This window comes from Cupressus sempervirens, chromosome 7 (assembly GCF_028749045.1).
Source record: "Cupressus sempervirens isolate cs-2001-9-10 chromosome 7, ASM2874904v1, whole genome shotgun sequence".
Lineage (NCBI taxonomy): Eukaryota > Viridiplantae > Streptophyta > Pinopsida > Cupressales > Cupressaceae > Cupressus > Cupressus sempervirens.
The window spans coordinates 660,763,853-660,785,069 of record NC_143124.1 but is presented as its reverse complement, the minus strand read 5'-3'; positions in this window follow the sequence as shown (position 1 = coordinate 660,785,069).

The window sequence follows — 21,217 nt, the reverse complement described above, 5'->3', positions numbered from 1 at the left end:
ATTCCAAAGGGAATGGTTGAATTAGAATGTATCTTTGATCATCATGAGTCAACACTTGAAAAAAGAACCATTGAAGAGAAGGGGACTGATGAATGCGATTCATAAAATCTAGGAACTGAAGATGATCCCAAGATGGTAAGGATTGAGAAAGCATGCAATCTACGAGAAAGGGAAGACATGGATGTCATTGCTTGGAGCTATGAAGATCTAAAGATATATGATCCTTGGATCATTATGCATGATATTCCACTTAAACCTAAGGGTAAACCTTTCTGACAGAGGCAAAGACCTATCAATCCCATTCTCGAGCCTTGTATAATGAATGAAGTCAAGAAATTATTGGATGAAAAAATTATTTTTCCTGTGCATCACTCTACATGGGTGGCTAATTTAGTTCCTGCATGAAAGAAAATTGGAGAGATTTGACTTTGCATAGATTTTCGCAATTTGAACTTGGCTTCCCAGAAGGATAATTACCCATTGCCTTGTTGGATGAAGTCTTACAAATTGTGAATGGTTTGAAAATGATGTCATTCTTGGATGGATATTAAGGTTACAATTAGGTAATGGTAGAAGAGGAAGATAGACTAAAGACTACCTTTACGACTAAATGGGGAACCTTTGCCTACAGAGGAATGCCATTTGGATTGATTAATGTGGGGGCTACATTTTAGCGAGCCATAGATGAAGTGTTTAAGGGATTGATTAATAGATGTATAGTTATCTATATGGATGACTTGATTGTATTTTCAAAAGATCAAACTACTCACATTGCTGACCTAAGACAACTGTTCAATAGGTGTCATAAATATGGCATATCTCTCAATCCCAAGAAGTGTTCATTTGGGGTCACTAAGGGAAAATTCCTTGGCCATGTCATTTCCAAAGTTGGCATCTCCATAGATCCTGATAGAGTTGAATCCATTTGAAGTTATCACCCCCAAATAGTCAGAAGGAACTCAAGTCTTTCTTTGGAAAGATAAATTTTGTTTGAAAATTCATAAGTGGATTTGCAAAGATTGTGCATCCTCTTAATAATTTTCTCAAAAAAGGAGCTAAAATGGAATAGGTTCCTGAGATAAAAAAATCATTCAAGGATATTAAGCTAGCCATTTCCATAGCCCTAGTATTGGTAAGTCTTGATTACAACCTTCTCTTTAAGATATATTCCTTCACTTCAAAGCATTTGTGCACAGGGGTCTTGACCCAGAAGAAGGAGAAGGAAGATGAAATACCTATTTATTTTATGAGTTTCCCATTGAGAAATGATGAGTTGAATTATTCTAACCTTGGAAAATAGTCTTTTGCCTCGGTTAAAGTGGTGAAGAAGTTCTGCAATTACATATTGAGGATTAAGGTGTATGTTGTCATACCTAACCCAATAGTAAAGAAATTGTTGATGCAAAATGAAATTGGTGAAAGGCAAGGTAAATGGATGGTGATACTTCAAGAGTTCAACCTAGAGATCCAACCTATGAAATTAGTCAGAGGTCAAGGATTGTCAAGGATGATAGCTGATAATCAAATTGGTGATGAGAAGAAATTTGAGTTTGAGAAAGGAATAGATATTGAAGATTAGAAGAAACTGATAGGATCCCAAGTTGACATTGGCCAAGGTGTGGTGACAAATGTCAGGTACTAGGATATTGTTTACTATCTCCTATAGAATTGATGCCCTAGTTGGATGTATAGTTCACAACATAGATGACTTAAAATGAAGTACAAGTCGTATATGGATCAAGACAAGAAGTTTTACAAAAGGAACTATGAAGGGATCTACTTAAAATGCCTAGGACATGAAGAAGAGAAGGAAGTCCTAGAAAAATTTCATGACAAGTATGGTACAGGGCATGGTTCAGCAGAAGTGATGGCTCATATGATTTTGAGATTAGGTTATTTCTAGCCCACAATATTCAAGGACACTTTTGAGTGCATGCACTCTTGTCATGTCTTCCAAACTAGTATTAATAGAGAAAGACACCCAGTGATGCCACTAAAACTCGTATATGAGGTACACCCTTTCACAAAGTGGGGGTTAGATTTCATTGGTCTAGTTAACCCACCATCGTCAACTAGACACACCTACATTCTTACGGCCACTGACTATTGTACAAAATGGACAAAAGAAAAAACTTACATAAATTGTACTACCAAGGTGGTGACGAATTTCTTGGAGGAACACATTGTTACTAGATTTAGGATGCCACTCTCCCTTGTGTGTGATAACGAATCTACTTTTGCATCAATATTTTTGACACAATGGGAATTTGAGAATAAGGTTATTATCAAATTCTCTTCAAATTACTACTTGCAAGGAAATGGGATAGCAAAATCTACAAACAAGAACTTGATCATAGTAATAAGGTGATTATTGAAGGAGAACCCTAGGGATTGGCATATGCAATTGAAATATGCCCTATGGATAGATCAAGTGAGAGTCAAAAATGCTTTGGGGACTTCTCCATACTTGCTTGCTTACAGACAAGAGCCAGTGTTCCCGCTTAACCTCAAGATTCCTATTTTGAAGTTCATGAGTGGATACACTGAAGATGCTGACAAAGTACAAATTAAATTGATGAATCTTCTAGAGATGGATGAGAAATAGATAGCTACATTGGAGCATATGGATAAACATGAAGTTGTCATGAAGAGATGGTTTGACAAGAGAGCCACGATAAAATCCTTGAGGATTTCTAACCTTGTTCTACTCTGGGATAAGGCAAAAGAAAAGATGGGTAGCTATACCAAGTTTCAAAGCTTGTGGACCGGTCCTTATAAAATTGCAAAAATCCTTAGAGAAAACACTTTTAGGCTCAGTTCCTTACATGGGGAATTTCTTCCCTTGCCCATAAATGGACAGTTTTTGAAAGACTATTTTGAGGCCTAAAAGAAAAAAAAAAAAAAACAAAAAAAAAGTTAGGTTTTATTTCTGCACTTAGTTATATTTTATTTTTACAATTAGTTAGGTTTTATTTCTGCAAGTGTGTTTATTTTTTGCAAGTGTGTTTTCTTTCAGTTGTGTGTTTGCTTTCAGTCATGTCCTTATTTCCGAAGCTATGTCATTCCTAGGGGGTAAGGTGCACTTGAGATATTTCACTAACCACTCTTTGGCTCTAATTTTAGGAAGAGGTATTTCTTTGTCAAAACATTTGAATGATTGTGTGTCTTATACCAATTGAGCAACAAACATTACTTGAGGGAATACGGAGACTTTCAGTCTTAAATTTAGGGTTCTAAACCAAAGAGCTCTTAACACTTTGCAAACTTAAGAATTGATTATCTTAGGTGTTGTCAAATTAAGGTTGAAGACAACAAAGGATGATTCAAAATCTGATTGGTTCAAATAGGAGGGGTCTTCTCGAAGGATTGCTAAGATCATTATTTGGTGTGAGAGTTTCTAAAAAGTTCTAAAAGAGGAATGCAAGGGATGTTCATGAAGGATCGAATCCAAGAAATGACATCAATGTCATGGCTACATAGTCTAAGCGTAGTTAGGATATAAAATGAAGAAAAAAGAAAAGAAAGAAAAGAAAAATAAAAGAAAAGGATGGTGTTAAGAATGAAGGATTCAAAAAGATCTGAAATGGTAAAAGATACATTTTCAAAACAAAGTATCTTGTACTAAAACATTGGTTCATCAAGTAATGACATTATGAACTACATGGAAATATTCTTTAAAATTTTCTAGAAAATTAAAAGAATGTGATAGCCCACTAAGAGGCCTCAAATTGATTCTCTCATTTGGCCAAGCAAGTGATCGATAAACAACCTTCATGAAGATTCTTAATGAATGAGCTAGGAGGGGTGGAAGATTGCTTTTGAGTTGTTGGAAAACCTAAATGAATGGCATCATGAGATGTCAAAGGGAATAAACACATGAATCACACATTGTGGTTGAAGGTCTTGGGTCCTAAAGTTTTGATTGCAAAGTCATTTGGAATACACTCGAGGTGTTAGTGTTAGATTGTGGTGACTGATCAGGAAAGTACTGTACATACAAATTTTTTTTTTTTTGGAAGTAGCCGACATATTATGGCCGACATGTTATAACCCTAAAGCGGTTTAATACTTGTATAAAAAGGGCTTAGGGTTGGGTATTTTTTATGTGTGGTGATACAAAATTGGTTCTTGCGGTGGTATTGAGCTGTAAGGGATTATGGATTGTAATCAGGTTGTAATCACTGGATTGTAATAAGATCGGACTTGCTGTTTGGTGGACGTAGCCCAGGGATTGGGTGAACCACGTTAAATCTTGGTGCCTTGTGTTTATTTTTGTGTGTTCTATTATTTTTTGTTATTGGTTATATTTGCATGTAGTTTTTATTTCTGTCCATGGTTTTTTCCTAACAAGTGGTATTAGAGCAAGGTTGTCTTTCAGTTATCCTCTGCAAGAAAGTCTCACGGTTAAGTGGGAGTCTCACAGTTGAGTGGGAGCGATGGAAGATGAGGGTAAGTTGAGGGTTGATAGGTTTAATGGGCAGAACTTCCAGTTATGGAAGATGCAAATGGAAGACTATTTATATCAGAAGGATTTATGGAAGCCGTTGGAAGGAAAAGCCAAGAATCAGGGAACTATGTCAGAGGCTGAATGGGATCTTTTGGACAGAAAGGCACTCGGAAGCATTTGGTTATGCTTGGCACCATCGGTGGCATTTAATATTACAAAAGAAAAGATGACATAAGATTTGATGAAAACCCTAGTGACATTGTATGAAAAGCCCTCCGCTTCAAATAAGGTATTTCTCATGAAGCATTTATTTAATATGAAAATGGCAAAAGGTGGATCTATTGCAGATCATTTAAATGAGTTTAATACTATTACTAGTCAATTATCTTCTGTGGGTATCAATTTTGATGAAGAAATTAGGGCTCTCTTGATTTTGTGTTCTTTGCCTGAAAGCTGGAATGGCTTGGTAATGGCGATGAGTAATTCTGTTCCTGGATCTAGTACCCTAAAATATGATGATGTGATCGGTGTTATTTTAAGTGAGGAAACTCGTAGAAAATCCTCAGGTGGATCTACATCAGGAAGTGCTTTAAATGCACAAAGCAGGGGCAAAATGACTGAAAGAGGAAGTAACTCTGGAAATCATGGGAAATCAAGAGGAAAGTCAAAGGGGAGGAGGTCTCAATCGAGAGGACCAAATGATTGCTGGTACTATGGGAAACCAGGGCACAAAAAGAAAGATTGCTGGACTCGAAAGAAAAATGAAGGAGATAAATCAGATGAAGACAAAGAGGCAAATGTGGTAAGTAACAAATCCGAAGAGGATGCGTTGCTTCTGTCTTTAGAGAATGTTGATGATTCATGGGTTTTAGATTCTGGTGCTTCTTTTCATGCTACACCTCATAGAGGTTATTTCATTGATTATGTCCAAGGGGATTTTGGGCTTGTTTATTTGGGGGATAATGAACCCTGTCAGATTGTTGGAAAGGGAAAAATTAAGATTAAGTTACAGAATGGGAATCATTGGCTACTACATGAGGTAAGACATGTTCCAAAACTAAGTAGAAATTTAATTTCAGCAGGGCAACTCGGTGATGAGGGTTGTGTAGTTACTTTTAATGATAAAAATTGGAAGGTTTCAAAAGGTTCCCTTGTAGTAGCAAGAGGTGTGAAATTAGGCACCTTATATCTTTGTACAGGTCATATTGTTCCTTCTACTTTGATTGTTTCAGAGAAAAATGAATATTCAGGAACAATTACTGTAGTTGAGCAGGGAGAACAAATAGCTGCTGTAGATTCTGATACAGCGCTGTGGCACAATAGACTTGGGCACATGAGTGAGAAAGGTATGAAAGTACTTCATTCAAGGAAAGCTTTACCAGGTCTAAAATGTGTGAATATGGATTTTTGTGAAAGTTGTGTGTATGGAAAACAAAAGAGAGTGAGTTTTGTAAAGACAGGGAAGGAAAACAAAAAGGAGAAATTAGAGCTTGTGCATACAGATGTATGGGGACCGGCTCAGGTATCTTCCCTTGGTGGCTCTCATTATTATGTTACATTTATTGATGACGCAACTAGAAAAGTATGGGTTTATTTCCTTAGACAGAAATCTGATGTATTTCAAACTTTTAAGAAATGGAAATGCTTGGTTGAAAATGAGACTGGTAAGAAATTAAAATGTCTCAGATCTGATAATGGTGGTGAGTATTGCAGTCATGAATTTGAAGATTATTGCTCCACTAATGGTATTCATAGACAAAAAACTGTTCCAAGGACTCCACAGGAAAATGGAGTGGCTAAACGCATGAACAGGACTATAATGGAGTGCGCAAGGAGCATGAGGTTGCATGCTGGGTTGCCCTTACACATGTGGGCGGAGGTTGTCAATACTGCAGTATATTTGATTAATAGAGGTCCCTCTACTCCTTTGGGCTGTGGTATTCCAGAGGAAGCATGGACTGGTAAGAAGGTGAGTTATTCTTTTCTCAAGACCTTCGGTTGTGAAGCTTTTACTCATATAGGCTCTGAAAATAGAACCAAGCTAGAAGCTAAATCAAAGAAATGTGTCTTTGTTGGATATGGCATTAATGAATTTGGCTATAGGCTTTGGGATTTTGAAAATCATAAAATTATAAGAAGTTGGGATGTCATATTCAATGAAAAAGTGTTGTACAAAGATCTGTTGCAGCAACATGAGAAGAAAGAAGATGATTATGTAGTGTTGGATGATACTCCAAAAGCTAATGTTCTAGCCATTCCTCATGATGTGCAACAACTGCAACAACAAATACCACACACACCAGTGAATGTTAGATGGTCAACAAGGCCAATTAGACCTCCACAAAGGTTTTCTCCCTCTTTGTATTCTATTTTACTTACTGATGCTGGTGAACCTGAAAGTTATGATGAAGCTGTGCAGGTGGATACTAAGATTCAGTGGGAGTCTGCAATGAAAGATGAAATGGACTCTTTGCTGAAAAATAAGACATGGGATTTGTGCAAGTTGCCTACAGGTAAAAAGGCTTTATAGAATAAATGGGTTTTACAGGTTGAAAGAAGAGGAAGGAGGTAAGAAAAGATTTAAGGCCAGGTTAGTTGTAAAAGGATTTGCACAGAAAAAGGGAATTGATTTTGATGAGATATTTTCTCCTGTTGTTAAAATGACTTCTATTCGTACTGTTTTAAGTCTTGTGGCTACTGAAGATTTGCATTTAGAGCAGATGGATGTTAAAACAACCTTTCTTCATGGTGATTTGGATGAAGAAATATATATGGCTCAGCCACAGGGTTTTGAGGTCAAAGGTAAGGAGAACTTAGTGTGCAAATTGAAGAAAAGTTTATATGGCTTGAAGCAAGCACCTCGGCAATGGTATCTGAAATTTGACAGTTTTATGCATGAGCATGGATATAATAGGTTTCATTTAGATTACTGTGTTTATTTTAAGAGGTTGGATGATGATAGCTACATTATTTTATGTTTATATGTTGATGATATGCTTGTAGCTGGGTCTAACATGGATCATATTAAGGGGCTGAAACGCCAATTAGCACATGCATTTTCTATGAAGGATTTGGGGGCAGCAAAACAAATCCTTGGTATGAAGATTTGTAGAGATAGGAAGAACAGAACATTGACGCTATCTCAAGCTGATTATGTTGAGAAGGTGCTGCAACGTTTCTCTATGGAGAATGCTAAAGCTGTCAGCACACCTTTACTTGGTCATTTGAAATTGACTAAGGAGATGTGTCCCAAGACACAGGAAGAGGAGGATAAGATGTCCAAGGTACCCTATGCTTCAGCTGTAGGAAGTTTGATGTATGCTATGGTATGCACTAAGCCAGATATTGCACATGCAGTGGGAGTCGTTAGCAGGTATATGAGTCATCCAGGTTTTGAGCATTGGAATGCTGTCAAGTGGATTCTCAGATATTTGAGAGGAAGATCCAATAAGTGTTTACACTTTGGGGGCTCTACTACTGATTTACAGGGCTATTTTGACTCAGATTTGGCTGGGGATATTGATACTAGGCGGAGTACTACAGGTTATGTCTTTACTATTGGTGGGGCAGTCGTGAGCTGGGTTTCTAGACTACAGAAGATTAATGCTCTCTCCACTACAGAGGGAGAGTATGTTGCTGCTACAGAGGCAGCCAAAGAGATGATATGGCTTCAGTTCTTCTTGGAAGAATTGGGACATCCTCAGAAGGATAATTATTTGTTCATAGATAGTTAGAGTGCCATTCATCTTGCTAAGAATTTAGCTCTGCATTCTAAGACCAAACACATACAGTTGCGGTACCATTTCATTCGGTCAGTTTTGGAGGATGGACAGTTAAAGCTGGAGAAGATACATACCAATGAAAATCCAGTAGATATGTTAACAAACATTGTAACAAGGGAGAAGCTGAACTCCTCTTCAGCTTCAGTTGGTCTTTTAGACAAAATGTGAATAAAAGAACAGCAGAGTCCAGGGTGGTTTGATCCAGTGGGAGCCCCATGCGGTAGTTGTATTGCTACAAGATCAGTCTCAAAGTGGGAGATTGTTGTTTAGTGTGGAGCCTGATTAGTTTTCAAGTGGGAGATTGTTAGATTGTGGTGACTGATCAGGAAAGTACTGTACATACAATTTTTTTTTTTTTTTGGAAATAGCCGACATGGTAGCCGACATATTATGGCCGACATATGGCTGACATGTTATAACCCTAAAGCAGTTTAATACTTGTATAAAAAAGGCTTAGGGTTGGGTATTTTTTATGTGTGGTGATACGAAATTGGTTCTTGCGGCGGTATTGAGCTATAAGGGATTACAGTTTGTAATCAGGTTGTAATCACTGGATTGTAATAAGATCGGACTTGCTATTTGGTGGACGTAGCCCAGGGATTGGGTGAACCACGTTAAATGTTGGTGCCTTGTGTTTATTTCTGTGTGTTCTATTATTTTCTGTTATTGGTTATATTTGCATGTAGTTTTTATTTCTGTCCATGGTTTTTTCCTAACAGTTAGAAGTTCAGTTGGTGTTTCATGCACATTGAAAGAATGTTTGCTGATGAAGAAATGCCTTTGTCATTTATTCCTTTTTTTGGGGCTATTTGTTGTGGTTTCAAAATGCATGCCCCATTCCCTAGTAGAAATGGGGACCCCCTCCTAAATTCTTTTGGATTTGAGGTTCCTAATAGGAGATCCAAGAAGATTAATGGGGTCTTACTGGCTCCCTAGAATCATGTCCTGGGATCTTGCTAAGGAGTCAAATTTTTGAAAAGATGTCTTTTTGAAAAGTTGGGAAATTTTAAAGATCAAAAAGTTGAAAGGTAAAAAGTAAAAATTGGAAAAAAAATTAATTTCAAAAAGCAAGATGCGGAACAACACACCTACGTTGGTCTGTGATTTCAAAAGGTGCAACACCTCCATTAGTGATGCACAAATTGTGCACCTACATACTAGCGTAGTTGTGCATCTTGTGCACCACCGACGAGGGGTGAGGTTATTTAAAAACCACATCTCCACGAATTCCTCACTTTTCCATTTTCTCCCAGCATTTCATTAACTGTCGCACCGCATTTTTCTCTAAGCTCCATGCTCACAACTCCTTCAACTCTAGATTTCGTAGCTTCTAAGGTGTGCAGTGCAAAAAAAATGAAAGGGGTGTGTAGGTTTGCACTGGCCTGGTGCACTCCTACACAACTCCAAACCCCCATTTTGCAAAACTCTCCACATATGAAAAAAAAAAGGGGTGCATAGTAGCACAACCAACTTGGTGCACTACGGTGCACCCCATATATGAAAAACCCCAACTAGAAAAACCAAACCCTCCATGTAAAGGTGGGGTGCACAGTCGCACACCTAATCTAGTGCACTACTGCACACCCTCCAAAAATCATACATAAAAAAAAAGGGGTGTGCTCCTGTGCACCCCATATCCTAGCACCTACATACAAAAAGAAAATGAGGTGTACTATTGTGCACTTAGTTTGGTGCACTCTCGTACATGAAAATGAGGTGCATATTTGCGCACCTAATCTGGTGCATTGTTGTTCATCCCCAAAACACATTGCAAAAACATCATAAAATGAGGTGCACACCTACACACATGATCAAGTGCATAGGTGCGCACCTTATATATATTTTAATTTAAGTTTCAAAGGAAAAAAGGATAGAGGTGTTTTTGTGCATTTAATTTTTTTGGTTCTACTAAATGTTATCTACTCGTAATCTCATAATTTTAATTCTATACTAATTGGCATCTCTCTTTTGTCATGAAGATATAATGGCATCATCATTTGGTGAGAAAATGACACCCAAGCTCATGGATTTCAAGTTCCAAGGGGTACCATCCAAATCAAGGTTTTAGGATGACTACATAGAAATAAAGGACACTGATTTAGAACACATTGAATTTGGGGAATTTCTAAGAATCTATAACAAGCCTATAGAGAGATCAACTTTGGTTTCAACATTAATTTGATCAAGGTTGGTGAATGTAGCTTGCACCTGACATTAGTACAGTCATTTGAGCTCATCATGACACTAGCACAACACTTTGTTCTTGAGGAAAGGGTGGTGAAGAGTGTAATTGGAGAAGTTGTTCTTGAGCTCTGATCAAATAACATTGAAAGGGTCTCTCATCTCCCTAGGGTAGATCAATTCATTAGACTTTCTTATGAGGTAGTTGAAAGATGGTATAGGGAACACCCAAAGGAGTTGACATATATCATCCAATCTTCCTATCTTATTGAGAAGACTCCTCTAGGGAGGATAACAAGAAAAGTGGATATGAAAAGGGGGTACATGGAGGATGATATTAGCTACTCTATCATTCTTCTAAGTAGGGTGATGGGTCTACGGGCAGTTGGGCACCTCAATGTTTTCATGGTCAATTTCACTAAGACAATCAAGATAGAAAGAATGCCACTTGATTGGGCTACCACGTTGAGTGAGAACTTATGTGAATACCACTTGATTGGGCTACCACATTGTGTGAGAACTTATGCAAACAATTGAGGGAATTCAAGGACAAGAAGAAATTATATATGACCTCATACATGGTGTATCTACTAGCATCAAGGGCAAAAAAAAATCCTAGATTGTACAAGAGAGGCAACATGCAGGATCCTAATGCCTAGCCTTACATTGTCTACCCTCAACTAGTGAGGAAGAAGCTCTTGGGACAAAGAAAAGAGTACAGAATTGTGAATGATGCATTCATATTTGTGATTATCTAATTCATAGAGGGAGACTATTCAAAAAGATTATTTGATGATGCAATAGCTTAGATAATAGCTCTCGAGGCCTACTACATCCAGTTTAAAACATTCATGTATCTACGGGTAGCTGGTGCCATTATCAACCCGAAGAAGCTCCCTAGATATCTGAGTAATAGACTAGTTTTGTTGGAGATTGTATGACAGATTTAATCTGCATATGATAGGATAAGGAAACAACAAAGACCATGTTTGACATGGCCCCTGGTCATTGGACCATATCAGGTGAAGAGGAAGTAAGATATCCCATCTTTTGAATGGGAGTGCGAGCAATATCCCCTGGAGGATTACAATTCTCTTAAGCCCTATTTTGATAACATTGGAAATGTTGAGAGTCTGACTGGTAGGGAATTTCACCATAAAGAGGCCATTGGGGACCACTGGATGAATGCAATAAACAATTATGATGTCTATATTAGGGACTATTGTAGGATAACTTTGTATTTGGTGGAGAGGGCTCTTAAAATAAGTATTCTTGAGGAGATACTACAACAAGATTCTAGGGAGCTACTAGATCATCTATTCAACTTGGAAAAAATTGGAGAAAGACCCATAATGAATGTCCAGGTTGACAAGGAAGAGAGTGGTGATATTAATCATTGGGTGAGGCATGCCATTAGGATGACAAAGGATTGGATCAAGAGACCATTTCAACTTGATCTGATACTTGATACTGTGATTTTTCATGTTTAGGCCTGCCCAGAGAAAGGTAGAGGAAAGAAAGTTACCATTCCTACCTTTTTAGCGTAGTCTTCTATCAGGCCAAAAATAGTATACCAAATTGGCCACCCAGTTGGATACTATCAACCTCCAAAGAGGAAAGGAAAGGGAAAAAGAAAGAGGAGTTCTCGTCAAAGGGCTGAAATAGAAGAGGGTGAAGTGCAAGCACCTCCTCAGCAATAGGAAATAGATGTGCAAGGGTCACAAGATATTGTAGCTGCACAAGTCTAGCTAGATCCTCAATTACCTCCATTTGCCCTGAGCTAGATAGAAGAAGAAATTCAATAGGTCTCTATTCCTCCTCTGCAAATAGAACTAGCATCCCCTTCTACCTCTAAGAAATAGAAATAGACTAAGATCCACATGAAGAAGATGCAAAGGGTGATTAAAAGAATGATTCCTTGCTCATCTATCCCTGAAACTATTCTTGAGGGAGAAGAAGAGGAAGAAGAGGAAGATGAGGAGGAAGATGTGCCTTTACAAAGAAGAACCCAACTTTCTAGATCCACATAACTAGAAAAGAGAAGAAGTTCCATAGTGAAACCACAATCCACCCAAGAAGAACCTTTGGAAATTTCTTCTTCAGAAGATGAAGTACAGCAATGGGTGGATGAGTAGGATGTTGAGGGTAATGACATGTTTCAAATGTCAAATTTTGATTTCATGCCTATGGGGATTGAATTGGTTGGGGAAAAGATAAGGGATATTGCTATAGGTGAACCCCAATAGGAAGACTAGACGCAGATGCCACCAGAGTCATAGGGTCCCAATCTTACTTCCCCATCTTAACCACAAGTCATAGTGGTAGATAAAGGCTTGGTTACTCCTTTGCCTCCAAATTCTAAAGAAGAATAGGTTCAAAATGAACCTTTGCAAGAGGAGGAGCCACAGCGAATGGTGATTGATGAAGTGTTGAAAGAGGGACAAATGGTAGAATATTCTCAACTAGCCTCCCAAGATACTAAGGTGAAAACTACAGGGTCTATGGAGATAGAGGCTACAGAAGAAGAGCCCTCACAAAGGGAAACAAATTTGAGGAGGAGTGATAAGGGAAAGGAGGTAGCCAAACATACTTCTTCATCCTTGAGAGGCAAGTCTTTAGCTAAACGAGTTCCAAGGTGGCTCAGGAAAGAAATAATGAGGAGCACGAAACCACAATTTTGGGTGGATGAGGAGGATATTTTTGAGTTGGTTGAGATTTTTAACAAACCTTAGTCAACATCACATGAGGCAAGACCATTGGAATTTTTCAATAGTACATAGGATCAAGATTTGTTTGCACAAGTGGCCATCCCTCCTACTAATATAGATACAGAAAGCCTCGGTTCGCAAGATTATCAGATCAAAGAGGTCATGCTTTGGAAGCCCACATGGGATACAACTCGATTAATGGTGACTATGGGGATCAAATAAGTTTTCAGAAATATGGAATAAGATGAGGTCAAAATCTAAACACTTCAAAGGAAAAACAAGATCCTAAGAGGATATTTAGCCCAAGTTGTTGGTCCTCTAGATCTCAAGCACCCTGAGGAGACCTTGAACACTATACTCAGAGAAGGGGGAGGTTGGCATTTGGACCCATTTTTGAAAGTCTGTCAATAGTGGTGGGAAAGTTTTGAAGAGAAGGGTATTTTGATCATCCAAGGGAACTTGAAGTTACTACAAACTGTGCAGGAAAATGTGAATAAGATGATGGCAATTTTGAAGCAGGATTTTAGTATACTAGATGAAGTAAGGGCTTGGAGTAAGGACTGACAAGTTTTACAAGCAATAAAGGGGCAAAAGTACAAGATTTTGGTAGATGTTTATAGAGTGGAAGAATTAAATTTGATTGATGATTGGATAGAGAAAATTTTAGATAGTAATAAAGTAATGGAAACATTACATGCACAAATCCACCGGCTCATGGACCAAGCTTGAGAGCAAATTTTTTAAGCAAAGAGGCATTATAGCGATACATGTTTAGATATTTTTGAAGATGAGGAAAAAGAGAAGTTATTTCCTATAGAAGTAGTAATGGAGAGTTTCAAGAAGATTTTTGAGGAAGCTTCCAATGATGAGGACATCTAGCAGGCTTTTAGAATAGAAGAAGCCTTATTAGAATTGGATACCAAACTCAGGGATTTTGCTGAGACTCAAATTGAGGTAGAAAATTATAGATAGAAGGTCAAAGAAAAACATGAGGCTCTATATTTCTTGGATGCAGCTAAATTTTTTGAGATTATAGAGAAATTCAAGGGCAAACATGCAGACATAGCTTTGGGATGAAGAGGAACAAAACCCAGAGGCCAGAATTTCAATTTTGACACTTAGTAAAATTTTGAAATTTTTGACCATTCTAAGGTGCGCAGGTCTGCAGATCCACTTTTCTAGAGGTGCACTAATAGTTAACTGCCAGTTCCAAAAATAGAGCTTTCCATGCATCAAAAACACATTTTGACGATAATTTAACTTTAACAAACACCCAATGAAGGATCAACTTCCATTTTTGGCAGTTCCAGAAACTTCCACTTCCACTGAAGGCTTTCTTATTCTTTCTCCTTTCATAAATTCTTTTTTTTTTTAACATGAAAAGGCTCATGCATCCAATTAATAAATAAAAATGGATGGAGTCCTACTTAGCACTAGTTAGATTGGTAGTTTCTATATAATTAGCTAGTTTTATTAAATTAAAAGCATTTTATTGCATGCAGATATCTCTCACTCTCAAAAAAAATTGAGGAGATGATTTCTTATAAATACTCCATTGTACTATGTAATTGGGGCCATTGTTATTTTGCAATAAAATTATGCTTTTGGTGTTCACATTTGGAGTGTAGTAATTCTTGCCTAAATGTGTCATTGTTTTGTGGATGTATGTTCATGGAATTGTGATTGAGCCGAAGGTTTATTGCTTTGTTTTTGGTTGTGCGATTCATTAGTTCTAGTGTTTTCTACGATTTTGACAAATTCTGCTGACATAACTAGCTTGAGAAAAAATCATCAAATTGTGCCTGCATAATTTCTCGTCTTGCATGAGTGCACTTTCTGTGGCCTTGCGATTTGATGAAGGGTGAAACATCATATGATCACTAAGTTTCTCACTGATGATTGCATCAGTGGAATCAAGGAAGCATTGCTCCTTCTTTCATTGGTTACCTACTGATTTCTTTGAATGCTTAACTTGTAGACATGTCATTTTCCATATCTTATGTCCATTAGGATTTTAGTTTCATGTTATTTGTTTTAAAGCTTTTTTATTTTCTTTAATAACCCCCTTGTTAGAATAGGAATTCATTTTATTTGTATTGTTAGATTGCATTCATAAAAAACATAAAAATACAAAAACATAGTTCTTTTGCATGTTTTATTTTAAAGCAGTGTGCAGATTCTTCATCTCATCTAAAATCAAAATGAACCAGTAAAGGCTTCCTTGTGAACAATCACATTTATCTTCAACTGAATAGATTCTAGTAGGTTGCAAGATCAACCTAGAACCTTGGAGTTGATTAATAAAATTAGCTTTTCAAAAGAGGAGTTTGCAAGAATTCCTGTCATTTAACATCGTGCATAACGACAGCTCAATATCTCCTAACCGAGCTCACTTCACAAGAGTGAAAATTTTCGATTATCGGTCCCAGGTGCTTTTTCCCTTAGCAAGGATTGCACATTAAAAGTATTTGTGTCAAAATGCATGGATAATTTTGTTGCATGTTTATTTCATGTTTACTAATTGTTGCAAATTAATATACATAAAGTTAATGAAATTTACTCTGATACTCACTAAATAAGCTAGTAGTTTATTGGTAAAGAATGAGTTGATTATTATTGTGAAGTTTAGATCTATTACTGAACTTGTTCATTGAAAGATAAAATTGTTAAGTTTCAGAATTTGATATCCCTCTATAATAGTAAAATTTAATATAAGATCATAATTTATTATTAGATCAATAAAATAAATATATATTAAATTATTGAATAATAAATAATAACCAATGTATATTCAAAGTCAAATTACAAATTACCTAAATTTTTTATTTATAAAATTAAATAACATAATATTAACTATCAACTATCAACTAATCATAAATTAAGGATCATTATTAAACAAATATTTAATATTAAGTGGTGTAAGATAACACAGCCCTTATAAGAATTGTGTCGACAACTTACCATCCCATATTAAAATGGGCATCAAAATATATAATAATACCACTATATATATATATATATATATATATATATATGACAATTCACATTTAACAAGACTGATTCTCATGTAGTCACAACATGATGTAAAGGAAAACCCACTAGTTAGAGGATTTCAGACTACATTGTCTACATAGATTCCACTAAAACTGAAGGGAAAAAACTTGGAAGAAAAAATAAAAGAATAGAGATTAAAAGGGGTGACACCGAAGTCAATTCCATCAATTATCAAGTGATATAAACAAACAATATAATGTCTCCCATTAAGAAGCATCATGACAACCCATACTTCCACCTCATAACAAGAGGCAAATAAACCCAAAAATAAAGGCGCAATGCATTGCAAGGTAGGTGATATTAGAAGTTATATGTTTTCTAATAGAAAACATTATCTTCATTAGTTTATAAATTTATTACATGATTTCTTCATAAATGTGATATGTGAATATCAAAAGAAATATATGATTGGATATTGATATCATTAATATTTAAAATTTAAATTGAATAATTATTATCATAGTAATTATTAAAATAGAACTATTTCTATTATATCCTTACATGAGAATAAATATTGGAATGATGGTATTTTCTTATTATAAATAATAATCTTAATCTTTTGACTATTGGAATATGATTATCTCTATTATTTTTGTTATTTGATTTGTGATTGGAAGGATACAATGTTACTATAATGCCCCGCCAGAGAACCCAAAAGAAATTAACCTAAAGTTTCACTAAGTTTTCCAAACTTTTTTTTGAAAGATTAAAATGACAAGAGATAAAATAGAGGAAGTGATAACTCACATACATACAAACAATCCATAAACAGATTACATCTCTTAAGGGTTCCATGATGTTAAATCACATATATAAGTTTTATCAATACTAAATCTGATACATAACAAAATCCACCTCATAGAATAGCTACAAGTATGAATCCAATGAAATAATATACAATTACATAAGAAGCCACATGGCATAATCAAAATGCATAATCATCCATTGTACAAGTCATAGGGTGTGAAAAGCTCAAATAATATACATCATGAATAAATACATCATCTCAAAAGATCTCCAGATAATCAAGTACATTACCACATAATATATTAATTCAACAAAAACACAAGATTATAAAGAAAAGAACAACTATACAAGTACATCTAGCAATGAAATCAAACTATCAAATCTCAATGGTATAAGAAATACCACCACCCAACCTCATGGAATCTAAATGGTCCACTCCCACCATGTTGAGGAGATAAGCTCAAGTCCCATATATATTTCAATCACAAAAGTCATAACCATAAACTATTAGAGTAATAAAGTATTTACTTTTTAATTAAATCACATTGATTTAATTATTAAGTCACTTATTATCTCTAGTTTGCTTAAGCTAAACTTTAGGCATATAATAATTAATTCTTTTTATTAATTATTATCATGCAACCTAGGTTAGTTATCTGTTAGGATTTTGATCTCCTTTATAAGCATGATCTCTCTTTGTAATTATTGATTCACTTTTGATAATAGCAATTTCTCTTTTTTGCTCATCAAGAATGTCTCATCTATGGATCCAGGAATTCCAACCTCCATAGCTTTTGATTCTCTCTTTTTGTGATAGATGTTTGCATGCAGGTGATTCTTAGGAGTTTTGGGGTTGATCTTTCATCAACTTCAACATGGTAGTAGAGCTCTAGATCTTCATGCCCTTGTTTTGTTTGTGAGAGGTCTAGCTTGGCTTTCAGATTTATGTTTTTTCTTTTATAGGGTTTTATTTTTCAAAATTATTTTGTATTGAATCTAGGGGGTCACTAGCTTTTAGATCACTTTCAGCCCAAACATACATCACTATTGAGCTTAGAGTGCCCAAAAACCCCCATTTTAATATAAAATTTGTCTAATTTGGACACAATTAGAATCTGTGGCAAAAACATATTGCTCCCAGATTGGGCACATTTCTTGAGGTAGTGATTTAATGTTTTTTACATGGAAATTGAGATTTTTAGCATGAAAATTAAGATTTTTTGAAACCAAGATTAATTTTTAGCATGCAAATTAAGATTTTTTGGCACACAAATCAAAAAAATGGCACAAAAATTTATTTTTTGGTTACGTAAATTTATTTTTTTAGCAGGTGAGTTGAGTTTTTTGTCACATGAATCAAGATTTTTTTGGCATACAAATTGAGATAGTTTTGGTACTAAACTAGTACACTTCCCAAAGTAATTTTTGTTACTATTGGACATACTTTTTGAGACATTTTGGCATGGATATTGAGGTAGTAATTTTTTAATTTTTCCCTTCCAACACTTTTTTGACCTACATTTTGTTTTTTTGGCCATAACTTGCTCATCTAGACTTTGTTTTTTGCAATTGAGATATCATCAGAAAGCTAGTTCTGAGCCGGTTCTAGTGGTGTAGGTTATTTTCAGTTTTGGTGTTTTTTTAATGGTTTTTTGTTTGTCAAAGTTAGGAGTTCTATTTTTTACTCTAAGACATTCTATTTTCTAGGTTTTGCTCCAACACATCCCATTTAGTTTTTTGCTTTTTTGGCATTCTAGTGGATATCTTGGTTGTTTCACATCTATGATTCAATTATGTTTCTCAAGATGATTCATCATGGGTTGTACCATCTTTTTTATTAGCTTTATGTCTCTTTTGATCTTTGTTGACATCCTTTTGTAGTATTTTTGCAAACACACTAAGATAAAGTGCCACTCTATTACATTTCAGGATCTTGCACATCTTTGTGTTTTGTTGTACTTTCACTACATTATAAATTTCCTTGGGGGTTTTATTTTGGCCATATTTTCCATCTTCCTTTTTCAAGTGAGTGTTCCTTTGATGACATTAACCTCATGATGTGTCAATGACACATGCCATTATAGGTGTTTGTACTTAATTTACACTCTTGATGTTCATGGTTCTTCTTTTTGCAAAAAATATTGCATTCAATTTCAATGTTCATGTCTTAACTCTTAGAATTATAGGGGGGCTATGTTAGTTCTATTTCTTTCTTGGTTCGATGGAGTGAGCTATATATTTAGTATTTGATCCTATGTATTAGACAATTACAGTGGATGGATACCTATGCATTTCAGTGAGATGGATCATTTACCATATAAACATTCTTTCATTCATATTTTTGGAGGCCACAAAGATACCTTCCATCTTTGATCGACTAGCTCTTTAGACTTAGTCTTCTCTACCTAGTCATGTTCTATTCTAGTGGAGGTTCTTCAAATCAGTAGTTACTTTTTGATAGAGTTTTGCAGCTTCTACATGCTTCAGTGGTATTCTTCATGATCTTCTTTTGTTCCTATCTTCTAGGACATTCCCTAGTTTAGAGGCTTCTTCAATCCCTCACTAGTTTCTTTTAGCATCTTTTCCATCTCTTTTTGGAGTAGGATTTTTCCCATGTGATTTTATTTATTTATCCTCTTTTCAAAGATTTGGTTGTGCTTGGGTACCTCATCAATCTTTGTTATCAGGACCCAAATTTACTTTTAGTAGTAGTCTCTAGGTTTTTAGCTACTCCCTAAGTTCATCTTAAGGGGGGGTTTTAGATTAATAAAGTATTTACTTATATATTAAATCATATTGATATAATTATTAAGTCACTTATTATCTCTAGTTTACTTAAGCTAAACTTTGAGCATATAAATTAATTATTTTATTAATTATAATCATGCAACTAGGTTAGTTTCCTGTTAGGGTTTTGATCTCCTTTATAAGGATGATCTCTCTTTGTAATTATTGATTCACTTTTGATAATAGAAATTTCTCTTTTTTTCTCATCAAGAATGTCTCATCTATGGATCTAGAAATTCTAGCCTCCACAACTTTTGATTCTTTCTTTCTGTGATAGGTGTTTACATGGAGGTGATTCTTGGAAGTTGTGAGGTTGATCTTGTTGGTTTGGTTTTTGCTTCAAATCTATCCTAATACATCTCTAAGAAAATGTTCCAGTTCCCTTTGTGAAAATTAGGGTCTTGTGTTTTTAATTTTCTAACCCTAGAAGAATCCTAATTTTTTTTTCACTAAGTTTTTCCCTAGAAAGCCTTTGGATTACGTTCATATAGCATGCCCTTTCAAAAAAGGGGGATGCGCGAGAAAAACCTTTTAAATACCCCTTTTTATTTTTTCACAGGTACTTTTAAAAAATTCATTTGCATTACCTAACATTATCCTAAGTCTCCAAAGTAATCTTAACCTGAGGTTTTATTTTAATATTCTAAGGGTTTATGTATTTTGTTTGAAAAATCATTGAGTAACAATAACCCTTGATCTCCCTGAAGTAACAAAAACCCTTGAGATCAAGTGTTTTCACTATGTTGCCAATGAAAGTTGTGAGGCTTTTACTCTTGGTGACATAGCAACAACCTACAACCTATCTACAGAACCCAATCAAGAGTAGTAAGGTTTTTGAAGTAAACTACATCATTTTGTCACCAAAGGAAGCTACATGATTTTTATCCTTGGCAAAATAGTGACAGCCCACCATGTGGACATGTGGTAGGACCAACCCTTGTGGAAAGTGTTGTGGGTTCCATGTCAGTAAAAGGTTGTTTAGATGTTAGATTTTTAGTAGCCACAAGGGATTTACTTTGATAGAAATGGGATGTTGATTTGCACCATTAGATCTTCCCACAATCGATGGTGGTCACTTTTTTCCAAGGGAAGTTGCAAGATCTTTACGCTTGGTGACATAGTGACACAAAGACATGTGTCTAGAGGTGTAAATGGGTCCTATGTAATATGCCAACAAAGAAAGAAAAAGCTTAGATGGTAGGACTCAATTGGATTGACTGCCAACTAAGAAGGTTAAATCTGAGTCATAAAATGTTTTGTTTCTCAATTGTTGGATATTTAAAAAATCAATGACCTATTTTCAAATTTGAAGGGGAATTCCACTCTATTTTCTCTACAATCCATTTATGAGAATTAAAGCTCCTCGTGTGAACTAATATAAGGATTGTAATGCAAATAGTCAAGATTTTTCATCCTTATACAAACATATTTTTTAATTTCCTAGAGCCTAAACTTGTTGAAGAATCTAGTTTTGGCCTAGTTAAGTTGTGAAATTTTCCATCAGCAATTCA